This window comes from Sinohyriopsis cumingii, chromosome 18 (assembly GCF_028554795.1).
Source record: "Sinohyriopsis cumingii isolate HCF-2022 chromosome 18, ASM2855479v2, whole genome shotgun sequence".
Taxonomy (NCBI): Eukaryota; Metazoa; Mollusca; class Bivalvia; order Unionida; family Unionidae; genus Sinohyriopsis; species Sinohyriopsis cumingii.
Genome location: NC_142978.1, coordinates 103,007,645 through 103,022,310, shown reverse-complemented (window position 1 = coordinate 103,022,310; position 14,666 = coordinate 103,007,645).

Sequence of the window (14,666 nt, the reverse complement as noted above, 5' to 3'; positions counted from 1 at the left end):
GAAGCAGACCTATCGTCAGAAAGTCTATCCTCAGAGGACGTCGCATTCTTAGAAACTAAAAGATTGCCATAGCAAACAAAAGAATAGCCCTTTTCAGGGCTACCCAATACTCTAGAAAAGAAATAACAATCCATTTGCCAATGTGTGTATGTAGAGTAGTGTGAATATAAACACTAGCTCTTTTTTATAGTGTAAAGTATGTGTTTGTGTATATGATTGTGTGTTTGTAAGTGCTCACGTACGTTGGTGTGGATAGTAGATTAAGATCATGTTGTTGTTGTTTTTTTTCTGTTTGACGTGTGGGGAGAGTAGATTTGGGGTTTGACTGAATTGCTTTTGCGTATGTGAATAGTATATTGAAGTGATTAATGAAAATTTTTAAATTAGTAATGGGTAGTATAAAAAAGTGAGTGAGTGTTTCTTTTAGGTCCGCGCGTTGTTTGGTCATGATCTAGGTAAGATCAATTTTGTTTCAGGGGGATGTTTTCCATCACGTCCGCGCTTTCACTATAAATTGAAACTCGTTCGGCAGTCTAGCTACCCTTGTTGATTGATCAAGAGAATGAACACCAGACTAGCAAAACTGCTTGAACTTCATGTACACCTGGAATATGCCAGGCGTATAGTGAATGAGCTGGCTGCAGAGGCCCTAGTAGAAGAGGGAAGGATGAAAGAGGAGAAGAGAAGAAACAAAGAAGAAGAGAGAGGAAATTTCAGAATCCCAGAGACAGAAAATTGGGATTCTGAAGCCACTTATCCCGCCTCTGCTTTTCCCCCAAAAGGAGTGAAAAGAGACTGGGGAAGAAGATGTGTGTGTGGTGCCAGGCCTGGAAAGTGCCATCATTAACCAGGTGTCATGGAGTTAAAAAAAAAAAACAGCCCTTTTCAGGGCTATCCCAATCTCTAGAAAAGATATAGTAATCTATTTGCCAATGTGTGTATGTAGAGTAGTGTGAATATAAACACTGACTCTTTTTTTCCTAGTGTGAGGGTATGTGTTTGTATTTGTGTTTGTGTGTTTGTGTTTGTAAGCGCTCACGTACGTTTGTGTGAATAGTAGATTTGGGTTTCATTTTAATGCTTTGCGTGTGTGAATAGTAGATTTGGGGTTTGTTTATTGCTGCTTCACTTATGTGAATAGTATATTATATGAAATGAGAAAAGTAGGGGAGGGGATGTTTTCCTTCACGTCCGCGCGTTGTTTGGTCATGATCTAGGTAAGATCAATTTCGTTTTAGGGGGGTGTTTTCCATCACGTCCGCGCTTTAACTATAAGAACCCACAGTATTCGTCGTTCGCACCATTCTAAGGAATACAAAAAGAAGATGGAAGTGTCCCAACTGTTCAATGATTTAAGGCATGTTTATTTTTGGATGGTGGATGGTGAATATGGAGTTGAAAGGATTGAAAGAGATTGGAGGTTAAGAACCAGTGTGCACTACGTGAACGAACTAAAATTAGCCAGGGAGATGATAGAAAGATTAATTGAAGAACAAGTGAAGAGACTGAGAGGGCTAATAAATCCCCCTTATGTCAGAGTGGGGACATTAAAAGAGGCCCTGGAGAAGGTAGAAGAAGTAAGAAGGTTTTTGGAAGAGATAGAAAAAAGGTCAGAGTGGCCCTTTGTCAAAAGGAGTGTTGAAAGATTGAAAAAAAGGGGAAGAAAAGATGAGAAAGGTGATAGATGAAGAAGTGGAGAAAATAAAGGACAGGTGGGCAAAAGATAGAAAAGAAGAAGAAAATAGAAAGAAAAGGAAGAACTAGAGAAACTGAACGCTAACTGGATAAAAATCCAGCAGAAGTTCCGAGCCATGGGTCACCCGGACTGGATACCGGAAAATGAAAAGAAGAAGAAAGGAATGATGGAAAAAATAAGGGGATGGATAAAGAAGTGGAGGAGTTAGAAGAAGAAGAAGAAGAAGAAATCTAAAGGCCCTTTTCAGGGCCACCCACTTCTCTCGAAAAGAGATCGACTTTCAATTGCCTACCCTTTTTTATTTTTTTTATTTTTTTATTTTTTTTTTTTTTTTTTTTAAATCCCATGTTAAATTTCCCTTGACGCTATACAGTCCCACCCTGTTTAAATTCCCTTGACGCTATACAGTCCCATATTCCCATGTTCAATTCCCCTTGACGCTCAACAGTCCCAAAATCTATTTCCCATGTTAATTTCCCTTGACGCTAAACAGTCCCAGGGTTTTTCTCCATGTTAAATTTCCATTGACGCTAAACAGTCCCGGGGGGTGTCTGTAATGCTAATTCCCACTGACGCTGAATCGTCCCCATATACTACTCATGCATTTGAATCCTACAAGAATCATGCCAAGCATGTTCATCTGCTAGCCTTACTGTTACCAAAATATTAGCATTTGAATCCTATAAGAATCATGCCAAGCATGTTCATCTGCTAGCCTTACTGTTACCAAAATATTCCTCTTGCACGTAAGTACTTTCATATGTATAAAGAATAATGTTTCAATGTTTTATTCACACACATACATACGCACAAACACTCACTAATACATATTTTTCATCTAAACTGCGGATCTTATCACAGGGATTCAGATGCTTGTAAAGATATTGCATTTTATCTGCTGCCTTTCACGTTTATATGTCCTTCTGACAGTTGCTATTTTATCTGCTGCCTTATATGTTTATATGTCTATCTGACAGTTGCTATTGTATATGCTGCCTTACATGTTTATATGTCCTTCTGACAGTTGCTATTGTATCTGCTGCCTTACATGTTTATATGTCTATCTGACAGTTGCTATTGTATATGCTGCCTTACATGTTTATATGTCTATCTGACAGTTGCTCTTATCTGCTGCCTTACATGTTTATATGTCTATCTGACAGTTGCTATCATATCTGCTGCCTTACATGTTTATATGTCTATCTGACAGTTGCTATCTTATCTGCTGCCTTACATGTTTATATGTCCTTCTGACAGTTGCTATTTTATCTGCTGCCTTACATATGTATATGTCCTTCTGACAGTTGCTATTAAAGAATCACGAGCTGTTTAAAAAGTAAAGACAAAAACAAAGCAAAACAAAAGTTTGCGAGTGTAACTTATTTCACAGCCTCTGTTGTTAATTATTTGTAACTGATTTTATTAAATTTAATCCCAAATTTGTGTCCTATCATCTATGCCTATGATTCAATATCACGCCTTTGGTGATGATTTCTCTAATGATTGGGGCCTCGTGTGGCCGAGTTTTCTGACGTTCTCGCCTTTACCGATCACTGCCATCTCACCTCTGTCGGCGGGAGTTTGAATCTCGAACTTAGTCAGTGTGAGTGTTTAAGACAGCGTGCTATTAGCTTCATGTGGGTTCGTAGTTGTTCCTCGTGTTTTCCAGGGTTATTCTTACACAAGTTAATGTATCATGCGCTCACCATTGGCATTAAGTACATAACGATGTGATGTGTGATGTGATTTTGATTTTTAACGTAGCTTTAACAATTTTTCAGTCATATCGCTACGATGTCTGCAATGTGGCAGTTTATAGTGATGTCTAGCACTGGGGCCTCATGCCGCAGACATGTAGCATGATGTCCCACCCACTCACATTATCCTGACACCAGGCCGACCAGTCCTAACACTAACCTCTTAATGCTGAACGCCAAGCGAGGCAGCTGTTAGTACCATTTTTTAAGTCTCTGGTATGACTCGGCCGGGGATCGAACCCACGACCTCCCGCATCCGAGGCGGACGCTCTAACCACTAGGCCACCGGAGCGGTAAAGTACATAACAACAATAGCAATAATTTTAATCATTAAGAAACACTGAGAATCGTCTTGGACATAGGGTATTAAAACAAAGGATCGTAGCGGAATTAAGAAACTGAGTCTAGCACCTCACGGTCTCGTGCACAGCAGGATGTGTCCCACGTGTGTGTGTGTGTGTGTGTGTGTGTTTTCATGAAGCTTTAACAAATTTCCAGTTATATCGCTACGATGGCTGCAGTCTGGCGAATAAACAATTATATCAATAAATAAATAAATAAATCTATCAATATATCAACCAATCAATCAATCAATGGGTGTATTATGTCGAAAAATGGATTCTCCACTGACATGAACACATCTCTTTATGTCAAAATGCTAATATAATATTTCGACTTATTTATCACGTATCTTTTATTAGCATCGGTAAATATTAAGACTCGACATACATGTGTTGAATAGATTATGCCTCAAAGTTGATGTATTATGTATACATTGAAAGTACCACATACAAGTTAGTTTGAAACTTTATTTAACTCGAGAACAAAGGAGGGAGTACTGCTAATCCGGTGCACTCATCATCCCTATCCCAATCCTCACTTCCCACCCCACCCCCACGTCCTTTGCTCCTTTCTATTTACATATTAAGAAATTTCAGTATCTGGGAAGAAATGTCAGACCAAACAAGAGATATATCCTCTTTGCATCATATGCCGTAAAGTTACCATGCTTTAAACTGAACGAAGAGAAAATCAGAACATGTGGAAAATGTATTTCTTTATCATTACTGTATACATGTATTCTAGAACTAAACTGTTATGGGGAAAATCCACTCTCCCCAACACCCACCACCCAAACACAGGTATTTATGAAAGGTGGAAGCGAGATTTTCTCATGTGGGGTAGATAAATATAAGTTTTAAGAAAAGTAAGGCATGCAAACCTAATGTGTGATTTTCGCGATTCTGGTTAATGATTAAGAAAACTCGGTGAACTCTCATGTACACAGGGCAAAAAACTAATGATCGTAGCGGAGCTATGAAACAGAGTGAAGCATCTCTTGGTCACGTGCACAGCAGGATGTGTCCCAGTCGTGTTATTCTTATCTAGAAAGGTCATATCCCGGGTCACATACACAAAGTGATTGCAAAATGAACTTTTAAATAACAAGTTGGTACATCCAATAAAGATCTTTGAAAATTTGACTTGATAGATTTGAAAAGATACTGCATTAATGGCACTTTCATTCTGTCTGTAATACTTTACGTGTGGATAATGTTTTTTGTATTAGCTGTCAAGCTCCGTCTTTATGTCTTTTATCTTGTTATGTAACATGCTACTTTTCCTACAACAGACCAGGATGTGTGTTGGTGCCACATTGCTGATAAATACCGCGTCCATGTTTACACGTACCCTGGATGCGCTGTCTGAAGTTGATATCGTAATACTCTTTATGGGAATGGTGACCCTTAATGGTTCAATTATATATTTCCATTTACTATGTATCACAAGTGTTGACTCCATGTGGAAAAGGTATATAAAGACATGTTTACATCAGGCTATTTTGTTTTATTGAATGTTTAGATAGTCCCTTTTTAAATTAAAATTTGTTTAGAATGTACATAGTTCGATTTGTGTACTTTCATCCTCTAGTCCTTTTTATCCTCAGGGATTAGAATAATGAAGTGACCATTCCTAAGTAACCTCACGGCATACTTATTTTCATTCATTTCTACTTGACCTTACTGTATACATTTTCTCAATCATTTCTACTTGACCTTACGGCATACTTTTTCTCATTTATTTCTATTTGACTTTACTGTATACATTTTCTTATTCCTTACTACTTGTCCTTATGTGGGGCCCCGAGTGGGCGAGCAGTCTAAAGCGCTCTCCGTTACGGATCACTGCCATATCACCTCTGTCTGCATGGGTTCGAGTCTCGGATTTGGCCAATGTGGATATGTGAGAAAGCTTGCCAGTAGCTTCTCAAGGGTCGGTGGTTCTTTCCAGGGATTTCCCGGGTTCTTCCTCCACCATTAATACTGGCCGCCATGTATAGCCTATCGTGTGCTGAAAAATGGCGTTAAACCCTACAACAACAACTTGTCCTTACTGTATCCATTTTGCATTAAATTCTACTTTACTTTACTGTATACATTTTCTCATTCATTTCTACTTGACCTTACGGCACACATTGTTTTCATTCATTTCTACTTGACGTTACGTCATACATTTTCTCATTCATTTCTACTTGACCTTAGGCATACATTTTTTCATTCATTTCTACTTGACTTTACAGTATACATTCTCTTTCATTTCTACTTGACCTTTCGCATACATTTTCTTATCTATTTCTACTTATTCTTAGTGTATACATTTTCTCTTTCATTTCTACTTGACTTTACTGTATTTATTTTCTCAATCATTTCTACTTGACCTAACGGCATACATTTTCTCATTTATTTCTACTTGACTTTACTATATACATTTTCTCATTCATTTCTACTTTACTGTATACATTTTATCATTCATTACTACTTGTCCTTACTGTATCCATTTTTACATTCATTTCTACTTTACTTTACTGTATCCATTTTTACATTCATTTCTACTTTACTTTACTGTATACATTTTCTCATTCATTTCTACTTAACCTACGGCATACATTTTCTCATTCATTTCTACTTTACTGTATACATTTTGTCATTCATTGCTACTTGTCCTTACTGTATCCATTTTTACATTCATTTCTACTTTACTTTACTGTATACATTTTCTCATTCATTTCTACTTGACCTAACGGCATACATTTTTTCATTCATTTCTACTTGACTTTACAGTATACATTCTGTTTCATTTCTACTTGACTTTACGGCATACATTCTCTCATTCATTTCGACTTGACCTTATGGCATACATTTGTTTTCCATCATTTATATTTGACCTTACATCATACATTTTCTCATTCATTTTTACTTGACTCTACAGTATTCTATTTCATTTCTACTTGACCTTTTGCATACATTTTCTTATATATTTAGTATTATTCTTAGTGTATATATTCACTCATTCATTTCTACTTGACTTTACTGTATATATTTTCTCAATCATTTCTACTGGACCTTACGGGCATACATTTTCTCATTCATTTCTACTTGACTTTACGGCATACATTTTCTCTTTCATTTCTACTTGACTTTACGGCATACATTTTCTCATTCATTTCTACTTGACCTTACGGCATACATTGTTTTCATTCATTTCTTTTTGACCTTACATTATACATTTTTTCATTCATTTCTACTTGACCTTACGGCATACATTTTCTCATTCATTTCTACTTGACCTTACGGCATACATTGATTACATTCATTTCTACTTGACTTTACAGTAGACATTCTGTTTCATTTCTACTTGACCTTACAGCATACATTTTCTCATTCATTTCTACTTGACCTTACGGCATAATTTTGTTTTCATTCATTTCTATTTGACCTTACATCATACATTTTCTCATGCATTTCTACTTGACCTTACGGCAGACATTTGTTTTCATTCATTTCTATTTGACCTTATATCATATATTTTATAATTCATTTCTACTTGATCTTACGGCATACATTTTTTATTCTTTTCTACGTGACTCTGCAGTATATATTCTCTTTCATTTCTACTTGACCTTTCGCATACATTTTCTTATATATTTCGAATTATTCTTAGTGTATACATTTTCTCATTCACTTCTACTTGACTTTACTGTAGAAATTTTCTCAATCATTTCTACTTGACCTTACGGCATACATTTTCTATTTCATATCTACTTGACTTTACTGTTTACATTTTCTCATTCATTTCTGCTTGACCTTACGGCATACATTTTCTCATTCATTATACTTTACGGTATACATTTTCTCATTCATTTCTACTTGATCTTACGGCATATATTTTTTCATTCATTTCTACTTGTCTTTACAGTATACATTCTCTTTCATTTCTACTCGATTTTACGGCATACATTTTCTCATTCATTTCTGCTTGACCTTGCGGCATACATTTGTTTTCATTCATTTATATTTGACCTTACATCATACATTTTCTAATTCATTTCTACTTGTCCTTACGGCATACATTTTTTCATTCATTTCTACGTGACTCTACAGTATACATTCTCTTTCATTTCTACTTGACATTTCGCATACATTTTCTTATATATTTCGAATTAATCTTAGTGTATACATTTTCTCATTCATTTCTACTTGACTTTACTGTTATATATTTTCTAATTCATTTCTACTTGACCTTACGGCATACATTTTCTCATTCATTACTACTTGCCCTTACTGTATGCATTTTCTCATTCATTTCTACTTTACTTTACGTCATACATTTTCTCATTCATTTCTACTTGACATTATTGTATACATTTTCTCATTCATTTCTACTTGACTTTACTGTATACATTTTCTCATTAATTTCTACTTGACCTTACTGTATACATTTTCTCATCCATTTCTACTGGACCTTACGCATACAGTTTCTTATCTATTTCTTCTTGATATTACGGCATACATGTTCTCATTCATTGCTACCTGACTTTACTGTATACATTTTCTCCTTCATTTTTACGTGACCTACGGCATACATTTTCTCATTCATTTCTACTTGACCTTACGGCATACATTTTCCCATTTATTTCTACTTGACTTTACGCATACATTTTCACATTCATTTCTACCTGACCTTACGGCATACATTTTCTCATTCACTTCTACTTGACTTTACTGTATCCATTTTCTCATTCACTTCTACTTGACTTTACTGTATACATTTTCTCCTTCATTTTTGCGTGACCTACGGCATACATTTTCTCATTCATCTCTTCTTGATCTTACGGCATACATGTTCTCATTCACTTCTACCTGACTTTACGGCATACATTTTCTCAGTCATTTCTACTGGACTTAACTGTATTCATTTTCTCATTCATTTCTACTTGACTTTACGCATACATTTTCTCATTCATTTCTACTTGACCTTACGGCATACATTTTCTGATTCACTTCTACTTGACTTTACTGTATCCATTTTCTCATTCACTTCTACCTGACTTTACGCATACATTTTCTCATTCATTTCTACCTGACCTTACGGCATACATTTTCTCATTCATTTCTACTTGACCTTACTGTATACATTTTCTCATTCATTTCTACTTGACCTTACGGCATACATTTTCTCATTTACTTCTACCTGACCTTACGGCATACATGTTCTCATTCATTTCTACTTGACCTTACGGCATACATTTTCTTATATATATCTACTTGACCTTATGATATAGATTACCTTATTTATTTCCACTGTGGAGCTACAACGGTCGTTCAGCACTGTTAATAATTATGTTGTAGGATATTTTACATTGTCCACAAGCACGGAGGAAATACAGATATAATCAGTCAGTTCGGAAATAAAGATAACAGTAATTTAGTGCAGCAATAGTGATATCAATCAATCAGTGAGTATGTTATGTAGAAAATCTCTTGTTGAGAAGGACCACTAAATTTATACATTAGACATATCATGACATATAAACACAATGGATTTTCCACTTACTACGAAGATATCTCTTCATCTCAAAATACGTATGAGGCGCCGAAGGGGACAATAGCTGGTCCAATGAGATCGTTGCAGTTGAAATTTAAATGTCATATGTCGAGAATTCTAATTTCACTTACTGAATCAAAATACTTGTCCTTAAAGTGCTGTTTCATTTTCCAGGTCGAGGTTTTGGATTGTGTTGTTTGAATTACACAGCAACGATTGAAATTCCAATGTCATAACGCTAGAATTCTTAATTCACGTGTTGAATCAAATTGTTTGTGTTGAAAGGTCCATTTTATATGTCAAGTATTGAAATTTCATTTGTTCATTTACACAGCGTTTGTTGAAGCCCCGATATCCGATGTCGAATTTTTAGATTGTATCTTTTGAATTTTACAGCGGTTGTTGAGACGTTAATATCATATGTCGAGAATTCCAGTTTCACGTGTTGAATCGAATTGTTTGTCCTTAAAGTCATTAAAGTTCCATTCTGTTTACTAGATCGAGATTTTTAGATCGTATCTGTTCAATTACACAGCAACGGTTGAAAAGTTCCATTTGCATTGTCAAGTTTGTAGATTGTGGCGTTTGAATTACACAGCGGTGGCTGGACCTTTCATTGTGCTTGTCAGAATTGCTATTTTTATATAGTGAAATGTTAATGTTTGTGTTAACACTTGCATTACACGATGAGAAAACCCCTTTAACAATTCAAAATAATATCGAGCAGTAATGTATCATTCGTGTATTCAGTTGTAAGGCGCCATTAGGAGTAGGTGCCATCCATTTAGTACGAACGCATGGAAGTTTTTTTTTTTTTTAAAAACACCCGAAAGCATATGCTTGCGTATGGGGGTCTACTGATAGTGTACATACGCACAGGAAATTGGGGATGGGGGTGGGGTGATGAAACCTCGATAATAATTTGTCTCATACATAACCTGTTCGACTGGGTTCGGTTGGCGTTTGCATTTTAGCGGTCACTAGACAAACTTTAAGCTACGCAGCTTATTTCTTTGATGCAGCCAGACATTCAACGTCGGTGGACTAACTGTTTTATTAAACATGTTAATATTATTAATCCTTGATCGTTTCTGCTTGGGTTAAATATAGACCGTTCTATAGAATTGGGGGGGGGGGGGGGTGCGTCAAGTACTGAATGGACTGCCCCTTAACTTTTATGCATTTGCAGTTTGAAAGTTATCATTCACAGATGTTGAATTAATATGAATTTCATCGCTAGGGGTCGCTCTTGTAAAACGGCGTGTATTATTTTTAAACAAGGAGGTTGCTTGTCGTTGTCGCTCGTTTATCTTATGATGCGCGTAAATACGGGTACATCTCTTTTGAAAGTATTGATCTTACTCTTATTTTGACAAGCAGTAGTAATGTGCTGCAAGACGTAATTCTATCTATTTTTAATGACTCTAAACTTCTTGCAATTACGCTGATAAAGAAAGGCGGGTAAGCTTGAACCTTATGTTTCGGTGACATTCTGACTAATGTAGCAGCCGACAAGGATAGAGCTGCTAGCTTCTTAGATGAGGGCAGAAGGGCAGTAGAGTCAAGCATCAACAGATTAGACCGGTTGTCTGCATGATCCAGAACCGCAGGACTCAACTCAGTAGAGTACGAAGTGAGGAGTCTCTCTCGGTAAAGGATACACGAACGTGTTACAACTGAACTTTTGATGTATCCGCAATTTTTGTTTTGAAGGTAAGTATTCCGATAGAATTAGATAAATATGTCATTGTTAATAAAACTATAAAATATTGTTTTAAAACTTGTTTTGTATTCTTTTGAATGACAATCCCTCTCCACATTTCTCCTTGCCTAGACATGTTGATACACTGTAAACTTATTCATCTAAAAGTAAGTAACTAAACATCAGATGTATGCAAGTTACTTTCCCTGGTTATAACCCAACACCATTCCTAGATATCCTTCTACACGACAAGGTCGCTAGCAAACAATATTCTGACACTTTTACCTGGACGATGGGCAACATGGCCGTTTCTCCTGAATGCAACCACCAAAATTTACAATTTTTAACAAGTTGAAACTGAAGCAAAGTCAACTTATAAAGTAGAGTCAAGCATCAACAGATTAGATAGATACCAACAGAAAGCCTGATCTGAGTTCTATTTATGTATGTATGTTTTGTAACAGTATCGTCTGATTCAATGAATGTATTTCAACGTCAAAACACCATACAAACTCAACTGTAAATCTGCCAGCATACCACAAATATGGCAGCCGATTACGTCATTCGGGAACTATGTATGAGTGCAAGGGACATGTTTTATGCATAAATTTAACGTTGCATTCATCTGACTAATATACAAATTCAAAACAATAAATAAATAAAATACATGAGTGAGGTGAAAAGGTTCATATTTTTGGATCGGTATAATAAAGCAAAGCAATGAATGATAAGTTTAAAGCTGTAATTGTATACAGTTTAATGGAACCTCATAATTGAATACACAATTGATGCATCTTAACACTAGATATTATTTTGAATTGTTACAGTAAATAATCTCATTGTGTAACTATTAGGACAAACAAGTATTTCACTATATAAAAAAGAAAATCTGACAAAGTAAGCTAAAACGTCAGACCACCTCTGTGTAATTCGACAGATACAGTCTAAAAGACTCGACATACGAAATGGAACTTCCTGCACAATTAATGTGATTCAAGATGTGTAGCGTAAAATTTTCAATCACTTCTGTATTCTTCAACAACTAAAATCTAAACGTTTCGAAGTTTCAGTCAAAGCTGTGTAATTCATCAGACCAAATCTGAATACTCGACATATGAAACTAAACTTCCAACTTCAACTGTACAATTGAACAGACAAAATCTAAAATCTCGACCTAGACAAAGGAATTTTAAGGAAAAACAGTTTGATTCAACGTGTGAAGTTTGATTTCCCGACAGACGATATTGAAATTTCAACTGCAACGTTCTCACTGGACCAGCTTAGATAAAATCCTTAAAAAATCGGCATTTGATGTCAAAGTTTGAACCAATGTTGTGCAATTCAACAGCTGAAATCTAAATGCTTGACGTACCAAATGAAATTTTCAGCACAAACAGTTCAATTCGACATGTGAACTTGCAATTCTTGAAATAGAACTTTGGAGTTGCAACTACCGTTGCACAATTCAACATATAAAATCTAAAATCTCGACCTCGACGATGGAACTTTAAGGATACGCAATATGAATCAACATGTGAACTTGGAATTCTCGACATATGGCGTTAAAATTTCAACTGCAACGTTCTCATTAGACCAGACATTGTCCGCTACGGCGCCTCATAAATACTAGCATATTATTTTGACACGTTTATACTATGTGTAGTGGCAATCAAGAAGGTCATTGGCGGTCATCCATAACACAGTTTTCATAGTATAAAAATTGACCTTAAATGACGGTATTGTTGGGGGAATACCCATTGATGGGCTAGATTGTTCTGAATGCTTCGCCTATTCTACGAATTTAGAAATTTCACAAAGGCGAGGCTCTGTCAGCAAATGAACCATGGTGCGTAAGGAAACCATATATGATTTCGGGTTAAAAGCATCTTCGCTAGCCAAGGTTCCGATAAACCTATCCAGACCTTGGCATATCGAGCAGATATTTCTGAGCTTCGGGTCTGTGAATTTCATTGGATGCGGCGGCAAGCTACCGCATCCACTCAAAAAAAAAAAATTAAGCTCTTTAAATTTGAACACCGTTCCTAAGTGATCGAGACAAGGGGAGCACACAACTTGAATGGACTGATAAAAAAAGCAGTTTTCAGTGCACAAATACCTTTCACTCAAATAGACATGTAATTGCTTCCCCCCGATACATAGTCATACTTTGGATGTTAAACTTACAAAGTATCCTTTTTAGGTCAATTGCCACAACCATTTTCGGCCATGTCCAATGCATCACGCTATTGGTTAGGTGGAATTACATACTAAGGGAGTCAACACATGAAGTCCAATAGATGTCGGTAGGAAAAAGCACCGATATGGTATCACGGTACCAATTGTTTTTCCATAGATCTCAATGCTAATGTTTTGTGAAATAAATATACTTTCTATCCTACCTTAGCATGCATGTCACATACTGTCATAGATAACAGTGTTAGATTGTCAATTTGATAAGGACAAAACCAGGTACTCCATTGCATTTAAGAGAGATAACTCTGCGGGAACTAGACATGGGTAAAAGTTATCTTGTCACAACAGTCACATTTTCGGCCATGTATACCACATTTTAAACAACCATACAAAATACAAAATATGATCTAGATATGAATTAACATATTCTCACTTGTTGCCAAGAGGCTTAACTTTTTTTAAGCCTAACAGAAAGTACAACTCTTACACAATACATCAATCACAGCTAGTATTGTTGTTTATTTCTTAATACAATGTTCCCTACACCATCTTAAACTCCGCCCACCTGGGGTTGTACAGTTGGTACCGTTATACCATATAGCTGTTCGATCCGCCAAGGTGAAGACAGGACTATCGAAACCTTGGCTAGCGAAGATGGGTTAAAAGAGGTAAAATTACACTATATAGTTATTAGTCGAAAAGAGTTCAATGAACAAATGTGATCTAACATGCGAATAATATATCGCAACATTACGCTAATGCGCATTCAACAAAATTTAAGAGTCCATATTGTGGGAAGCGGGTGGGGAGTTGTCCTATTTATCCCCTAATTCCAGACCCAGCATGAATTATAATAGGTCTCATGTCTAAGCGATGAAGAGGGAAATTAGAAGAATTAGGAAGGCTGTAATAAGGAAGTGTTTGAGACAACGCTTCAGATTTTATATTTTAGTTAAGTGTTTTAGTAGCCTGACTGGTCCAGTAATTTTTATATTTTATTTACAATCGAGAAATTAACGAGTGATTCCTGGACTCGAGAGTATTTATTTTTAACAAATATATGTTCGGTTCCGAAATATTCTAAAATACCTGTACGAGACTGGAAGTTGTACACAAGTGACAGTCTGGTTAATCGGGTTGACTGGCTCTGCATAGCAATAGTAAGTTTTCAGAAAATTACTTCATTTTTATTATAGTTATGGAGACAATCCATTGTGAAGTTGTGTTCAGAGGAAATCGTTTATCATATCTTAAAATATTTTTAGAGTAAAATTCGGCGAGCAATATGAGAAATCAGACTAATGTCTCCGGCACGACTAGCCCACTTGTGAGTTTTCAGTTTTGAATTTATAATATTTTAAATATATGTGACAGGGATTATGCTTTATCTTTTAAGACTACAATGATAACAACTTTATTCTTTTTCCGATTT